Here is an 8,658-nt window from a genome sequence, read left to right as displayed (position 1 = left end):
GATGCTGCCAGCCTCAGATGGACACTGTTTGGATTGGAAAGTTATCAGAGAATTAGTATTGTTGGGTGGGTGAAAGGAAAAGGTATTTCTGTGACTATGGAGTATCTTCTCTAAGGGAAAACTCAAGGCTTTTCTCCCTTACTGTAACTAAGTAAAGGATTAAGCCCGACTTCCTTTCCATTAAAGTCTTCCCTTCCTCTGGAGCTTGAAACCTTGCTGTGTTTTCACATATTCACTAGCTCAGGTACACACTGAACAGCCCAGCTATTCAGTGGAATATCTGGAAGGCCAGATCCAGATGAACCTTGATAGAGGAGGACAATTACATTCATTGCATTAATGACCATTGTTCTTTGTGGTGTGTGATAAACTTGGTCTGAGGCATTGTCTGAATTTTTAAGATAGTCTGGTTTTCATGTCTCACAGCGTACATTCCTTAAACCTTACTGTATTGCAACATCTGCTCACCTCAAAGACCTGTATGAGCTTGTTTTCATACCAGGTTGTGTGTTGTTTAGAAGGATACAGATTTTTAGGAAAGCAGGCCATGATTTACTGGACAGAGAAAACATAGTGTGAACAAACTGTCTTCTACTGGCCTGAGAGCTGCCTGAAACGCTGCTCCTGCTTAGACTGGAAACTCGTCTTTGTCGTTAGCTGCACTAATTACGCATCTTGTTTCCACAGCCTACTTAAATGAGTCCTTGTGCAGAGACCTGCGCTGTCAAGGCCAGAAAGGAAGACAGACGGATGCTGTCTGCACCCCAAGCACTGTTAGAGTAAACCTAGTTCTGCAAAAACAACTGCTGAGGGTATAGAATGTTTCCCTTCTGCCTTTGTTTTTGGCTGTGGTTACTCATGTTTGTTACAGGATGAATGTATTTGGCCTTCACAGAAGCTGTGAAGGGCAGGGAGATTGGTTGGGGCTTAAGTGTTTCTGTCCCGAGCCTTCCATGTGACGTTCTCGGTGTGCTACAGGAGCTCTGCCGGAAAACCGGGGAAGTCAGCAAAAGGGAAGCGAGAGTCACTTTGAATTAGAGCACCTCCCTGCCCCTGGTGAGCTCTGTGTATCCACTCTGAGGTGTGGAAACCCTGCTTAAGGGTAAGCATCAACTTGCTGTGGATTTCTTAGCAACGTTATGGCCTCTGTACAGGCAAGTGTTCATGAAGGGTATGACTTAGGGCCTGATCTTTCCCTGCCTGGCTCGTTACCTATACATGCAAATATATTTCAAATCATTACTGTTATATTTGGGATGTAGCCTTCATCCATTTTGTTTGCTTAGATGTGAAGCTGCAAGACAGTGGGTAAATGGGCACGTATAGGAAAGTCTTCAGGGAACAAATTTTTGTTTCCTTCCCCAAAATAACAAACACATCTCTTTCCGAGATCTAGGAATTCCTACTAGCTGGTTGCAGTGCAGGTCAGGGCTTCTTGAGGACTGTGTAACCTTCAAAACTTGGATCAGTGGCCTTTTTGGTAGAGTCTCAAGATAAAAAACTGTTCCCTCATTATTTTGGATGTTTCTTGGATATTAAATAAATCACAGACAATTCTATGGGTGACACCAGAACTGGAGGATTGTTCTATATGCAAACAGAGTTATGCTGCAAAGGCTTCAGAGCTGCAGAAGTAGCAAGCACGGGGAGAGATTCAGGCCCTAAATCTAAAGAGAGGAGGTTGTTAAGCCTCTCCCTTTGCCCTGCGACACGATCCACTAAATGTACGTTTGCTGATGGGGCATACCTAACCTACTCTTAAATCTCTTAGCAACAGAAACCCTGCTCCCTCCCCAAGTGATCTTTTCCAGGACTTTCCTTACTGCTAAAAGTTTGTCCTAATGAGTAATCTTGCTGCTATTTGAGTACGCGGCTTCAAAACCAATATATTTTGGGGTTTTTTTTGTTGTGGTGGTGGTGCTTTCCACTATAAGATTGGCCCCTTGTCTCCTCCAACCACTTCTGCTCTTCACAGAACCGTCTCTGTTCCCTTCTCCTTTCCCATTTTTTTGATAATTCTTGTCGTTATGGACTGTCATTAATTGTGTCTCATTTCTCTTGTAAAACCCTTCACCGTGAGGGTGCAAATTAGCATCGTGGATATAAAAGAAACCAGATAAAATATCTGCCATTAGAGCATCAGCAGTATTCATGTGTCTCACATTGCGGTGGACAAATTACTGTCCCTAAGGGGAGCTGCCCTTGCAGGATTACTATCCTGTGTTCACAAAATGTTGATTATAAGAAGGCAGCAACACAAAAGCATCTAGGGAAGGACTGAAGGCTTTATCCTGGTACGTTACTGTGCAGGATGCCGTACACTCCCCTTACACAGAGAAATGTGACTGCAGCCACTGCAGTCCAAGACGTATGCACACAGTGCTGGAGTAAAACCTGCTGCAGAAAATCCCGCTTTCTCTGACCAGCCTGCCTGGAGAAAATGTTACCTTTCAGGCCGTGATCTTATACAGTGTTGAACAGCCAGGCTGAAAGATGCTATCAGCAGAAGTATGCTTCCTTCTTGGCCTACCTGAAGGGCTAACACCTGTGTTTTCACTTTGCAGGAGGTCACAAGAGCTGGAATGATGCCACGTGAATGATCTTAAAACCAGTGCATCCACGGTTCACACAGTGCTTCACCTCACTTGCTTCACCTCACTTAAAAAAAAAAAAAAAAAAAAAAAAAAAAAAAAAAAAAAAAAAAAAAAAAAAAAAAAAAAAAAAAAAAGGCAAATCTAATTGAACCAAACCAGCATCAAGCTCTTTCTTTTAATTAAAAAGAATGACTTCTAAATAAAACCTTCCCCGTCTGTTCTCCTCCAAGGAAGTGGCAATCCACCGTGATGCACGTTTGGGTGCAAAAGCAATGCCAGTCACTCACAGAAGGAAGATTACAGCTGACTTTGATCAGTCCGAGGTTCTCCCTCGCCTGCCAACACAATGTGACACCTTCTTGTGCACAAGCATAGCCTGTGTCAGATCTGTTGGGAATAATGAACATCAGGCTTAAACCAGTTCAGCGCCACAGGGAGAAGATGTTTCTTCTTTTCCCATTCTGTGTGGCTTGACCTGCCACCAAAGTCAAGTTCAGTCTCCCTCCCTGGCGACTCTTTGGACACAACAGGAACTCATATCTAGGATTGACAATTTACTCATTAGTGCTGGCTGCTATGGTCTGAGGGACGTAAGACCGTATAAAGTCAAGGCAAAAGTCCACTTTCTTATTAACCTGTCTCTTGACAGCGGGCAGTGGCAAAAGCTTGTAGAAAAAACGTAAGAATACAACCTGGCATACAGTGATCTTACGCTACTACATGCCTCTGGTGATCATATCGCATCTTGTTATGTTCTCCAGTTCGCGTGGGTCCTCCGAGCCAACCTCCCAGTACTGCTTTCATATCAATATGATCCCATGCAGTGATATCCCCAGCAACACATTTTCTATGAATATTTTTAGGAGAAATAAAATGAATCAGGCTGTACCACTTTTTCCTTCTGTGGAGACTCTGTAACTTCCTTCCCCTGACATCCGAGGAGTTTTTTTTTTTTCTCCCAAAGATACGTTATAGTCCTAAACTGCTGCATGCACTGCCTCTTATGGGAATTGCATGAACTTGTCTGAGGGCAGAAGTGGGGTCCAAATCAGTATTCACCAGTAAATATGGCAGAGCACCTGCCATTCTCAGTGCCTCTATGGGTTTACCCAAGTGAATGATCTGGTCATGGAAGAATCTGCTAGCATCTTAATTGTGTGACCTGGATTCAGTTTCTTGCTGAAAAGCTATAGCTTGTTCTCTCTGCTTCCCCTGAGCCTTGCCTGCTTCAGTCCACGCACTCAAGGGCTGTTCTGCACCATCCACACTCCTGGCCAGGACTGCAGCTCATTACAGATACGACTGGCTCTCCTAGGCTGTATCACCAGGTCTTTGACTGCCCCGACATCGGAGAGAGAGGGCCGTAGTACCTAACTGATCCTTCAGTTGTGAATCGTCACCTTCGCATTTCAAACTTCCTCTGCTGCCTTTCCATCCTTCCAGCGGCTCTTCTGCATGAACAGCTCCCAAGAGTTATTCTCCCTCTGTTAGACTGTTCCCACTCTTACTGAGGTCACCGACTCAGTGGCAGGGTAGGACCCGTTAGGTTCTACAGTGTTTCTGAGCAAGGCTGTGCTTCCTAAAAGAACAATACAAGGACATGGCCCCCCCCTTCCCATCAAGGCCAGCGTCTCATGTATATGCAAAGTCCTAATTGGCTTTGCTAACTGAGGCCTCAGCCCAGCAGAATGAGTCACTGGTTGGTCTTAGGTGCAGAAACCAATGTAGGGGGGACTTTGTTCACTCAAGAGGATCTTTGTTGGAACAGGGACTGTAGGAATCGTTGTGTTTGTGCTATCTGCACAGCCTGACAGTTATGACACCGCGCTTCAGAACTAGAGATACACCCTATCAGTACACACACTCACATTTACAGCCCCGGCTGACAGCTGTTCAGCAAACTCCTGTGCAGCTTCTAGCGTATCACGAGAGCGAGTCTGCTGGCTGATTTTGTGCAGGACAGGGACATAGCTATTCCAGGAAGAAAAGTCATACAATCAACATTAGTTAGATCTTCTAAGTAGGAAGCCGTGTAGAGAATAAAGTTAGTGGAGCTGCATGTCCACAGCAAGGATCCCACTGTTAAGACTCTGGGGTAAGGTTAACACTCGGATACTGTTAGATTCTACAAGTGAAAACTAAAACAGTCTTAGAAAGGGACTTTGCTTGATATCAGGTATATCGAGCTGGGATAGGATGGCACTTTCCATTGGAGACACTTATTTTTATGCTGTTTTGGAACACGACTGGTAAATTTCTATACAGGACAAGAGTGCAAGTCTGAATGCTTCATGGGTTATTAACCTAGGTTCAGTGTTTTTGGATCTCAACCACAGGAATGCGTCCTGTGAGCTGACAAGCCTTCTGAAGAAAACGCAGTCCTACATCTTCCCTTCCTTTTTGGAGCTGTGGTTATTGCTTACAAATTCTGCCTCTTCATGTTCCTTTCTGGGGAAATGACCTTCATTTGAAGCACCCGTGTAGGTATTTCACATCAACAACAGAGAAAGCAACTTCTACAAATCCTTTTCTTACCCCCAAATGCATCACTGTAACGTGGGCTCTGGGGTGTCAGATGCCTTCCAAGTCAGTCCCGCATAGATAGCCATCTGTGTGCAAGGCCTCTGGACTGTCTCCCTTGTCTCAGGTTACAGTTTGCATCATGCGATGCTGATCTCCTTTGCACTTTTGCACTGGCGTTTCTTCTTGCCCCATGACTGGGAGGTGCACAGGTAGCTGGAGCAAAGGGCTCCCTTGGGGCTAAAAGGAGGGCCCAGAAGGCCCCCCAGTGAGTGCCCGCTGGCCTGGGATTGCACAAAGGAGGTGTGTTACCCGAGACACCAGGATCCCTGCTGGTGCCTCTCCAACTGGTAGCCTAACAGGAAAGCCATGGAGTGAAGCCCGCGGTGAAGCCTCCTGGAAAGGCTGCTAAGTCTCCAGTGAGAAGTGACTGCACACAGCAGCCAGCTCATACAGTCATCTGGGACCTCTGTACGCTATTTCTGCCCATTTTATCCAATGCTCTCCTTCACTCAGTCTCCCCATAGCTTCTCTGCACTCCTTTGCCTGCCTCAGTGCCGAGTCTCCTTCTCTTCTGTTTCTCAGCCCATCACGTGCTATTTGTTGCTCCCATCTGTTGTACCTCTCCTCCCCAGCCCGCCTCTGCCTGGTTGACTTAAGAGCGCATGTCCTGAACTGTCTGTTCTTGTTTGCAGACAGCCCACTGTAGGGCAATCCCATCTGTTGGGGCTGATACGCAGCCACTCCCCAAATCGACGTGATAATACCGTTAACACTGTATGGAGGCAGCGAGGACAACATCGCATGTTTCTTGGGGGGTACTGGCGGAACATCCTTCTAGAGAGGGGCCTTGCTCGGCCAAACTGCAGAACACGACACGGTTCGATGCAGTCCAGGCACTCCCGACTTCCCAGACAACTGGTAAAGCTGCGTGTAGCAGGAAGTTTTTAATGAGCAACCAGGAGGGATTAGCAAGCCTGGAGCAGTTTGTGCAAAGTATTTGGACTTAAATCTGATCCCGTGTCACACTTTCTAAAACTCTTAGCAGCATTCTGGTGTGCTAGGTTTTTGCAGCCTGGGAAGCAGGGCTCAATATGGGAATCCCACTCCTAAATCAAGGTTCTCCTGCTGTTTCTGGCTGAGGGAGTAGGTGACTTCTGACAGCATAAGGTGCTGCCGGCAGGGGAAGCTTGTGCGTTGTTCCCCTTCTCAGGGGAATATTGTGACTATGTGGATCAGTAGGATGTCCTCTGAAGGACAAAGAGGAGAAGCTGCTGTCAAACAGGACACTGTGTCTGACAGATCCTTGATTTGATGGAGCCTGGCAAAACAGGGGATGCAGTCAGCAATGCCTGCTTTTAGACAGAAGTTGATTGAATCCTCCTTTCCCTGAACCGATCCTCACAAGTCTTCTCATTTCCAGCAGCAGCTGTACAAAGAACTTCCACAGCTCCAGACCCTTCTCCTCCTTTCTTCTGCTGAGCTGTACTTCTAGCAAACAACGTGACTACTTAATGGTTGGACTTGATGGTCTTAAAGGTCTTTTCCAACCTAAACGATTCTATGATTCTACATTTTTTTTCCCTTATTCCAAACACTTCTGTCTTTCACAACCATAAACAACATTAACTCCCCAAGCAATCTTGAAGAACAAAGGCTTTGAAATAAGATTAGCTTGCCACAGAGATGTTTCTAAGACTTTTTTTTCCCCCTTCCCTCCTGCTTATGAATTTCACCCCTTGGCAGGCAGGTTGGGGATTGTTATATAAGAGCTTAGCTACCTTTAATTAGAGGGCACAAAATTATATATGAAGCAGGCGTATTATCTAGTGTGGATACTACAAGCTTACCTGAGTTTGAAAAGCATATAGGCGAGTTTGTGGAGGAGAAAAACATTAATGACGAGTGACTGTAAATATACTGAATGTGAAGATATCATGTCTGGTTCAGAAAGTCCTTCAGCTGCAGATCAGAGAGGTCTGTGAGATTTTAAAGAGCTGCTGTTAGAGACAAAAAAAAAAACCGACTAGGATAATCTTTGCTTGATTTGCTGTGATTGCTTTTCTGTTCTTAGTTCAGTTCACCGAGTGATGAGCAATACCTGCCTAACCGCAGCGAGGAGCAGATGAGGACCTCACAGAGCTTTGCAAACTAACCGCTATCTACAAAAACGCTGTTTTTCAAGGCCATTTTATTATAAGCAGAATATTGAGGAAGCTAAGTGCAGTAATCACATTTGTTACGTGTGGGTCCTTTCTGTCGGCTAGACCCACTTGATTGTTATTCATACAACGGAGTCATTTTTGGGTGGTGTTGAGCTTATCAGTTTCTGTTTTAAAAATGATTAGTGCTTGAGTCATGTTTACCCTCACTCTCAGCAGTACTTACTTTCTGTGTTTGAAGGTGCGCCTGAAGGCAAACCAAACTCTTCCTTTGACCTGGACTTCACATTTAAACGTATCTTTTTGAAACGTTACCTATCTTTTCTGAAGTCTGTTGTATTTCACAGTGTTTTGCAGATTACAGTCTTTTCACCTTGTCTAATTTCTGCCCATAAACAGGTCTTAAACTGTTCACAGCGGGGAAGAGGGGAGATAAAACACCTTCCAGCTTTTGCTTTTTCGTCTTCCTCCATGTAGAAAGGCAAATGTCTAATACTTTATTTATTCCTGAAGTCTTGCCATCAGTGTTCTGCCATTAATTACCACAGAAGATAGTTACCACGGTCTTAGAGGACCTTCCCCTTCAATCTTCTTCGTGATGGAGCTCCTGATTTTTTTTTTTTTTTTGAATAATCAAAAGCCTTTCTGGCATTTTAACTCTGATAAATGAACCTGCTCTTGAACCTCTGTATGGATTCCTTCTTGGAGGTAGAAGAATTTTCCATCTGTATGCTGATCATCCAACAGTCTCATTTCCCAAATCCGGCAGAACTCACCAATTTGCCACACTCTCCTCAACAGTTGTTTCATCGAAAGGTTTTCTTTGGCAAAATATGCAGGTTTCTGGTCCTTCCTGTCACCCGGAGGGATCATCAACAGCAGCACCTGTCCTGCTCAAGGAGTTGAGCAACAGGACACCCAATCCCCAAGAGAAGTTTCTTCACCGTCTCTTGAACTAGTCCTACGCTTTTCGCAGCCAGACAGGCTTTGCGACGTTCTTACCTCGCAGCCCGATACGGAGGACGCTTTGCAGTTAGAAATACTATTTTTGGAGGCATTTGCGAAGGGGCCACCACGGCTCCCCCTTGCCTCAGACCTTCGTGCCGGTGCACGTCCCGAACGCCTCTGTGCGAACCTGGCCTCGGCCAGCGCCATGTTGTCATACCGTAGCTTGGCCAGTGGCTGCTGACCTCACGTCTTGGGGGACCTCGTGTGTTTGCGCTTCCCCCGTGTCCCCTTGGTGCCACCGAGGCCCAGGGGGCTCCGTCCATCGCGCCCCGCTGGGCCCAGGCCTGCGGGAGGGCCGCCCCCCTCACCGGAAGCGACGCGCCTCACAGGGCATGACATCACGCCTGCGTGGCGTCGCTCTAACGTCACATCCC

This window comes from Pygoscelis adeliae, unplaced genomic scaffold (assembly GCF_000699105.1).
Source record: "Pygoscelis adeliae isolate BGI_AS28 unplaced genomic scaffold, ASM69910v1 Scaffold121, whole genome shotgun sequence".
NCBI lineage: Eukaryota > Metazoa > Chordata > Aves > Sphenisciformes > Spheniscidae > Pygoscelis > Pygoscelis adeliae.
This window is presented reverse-complemented; position numbering follows the sequence as displayed.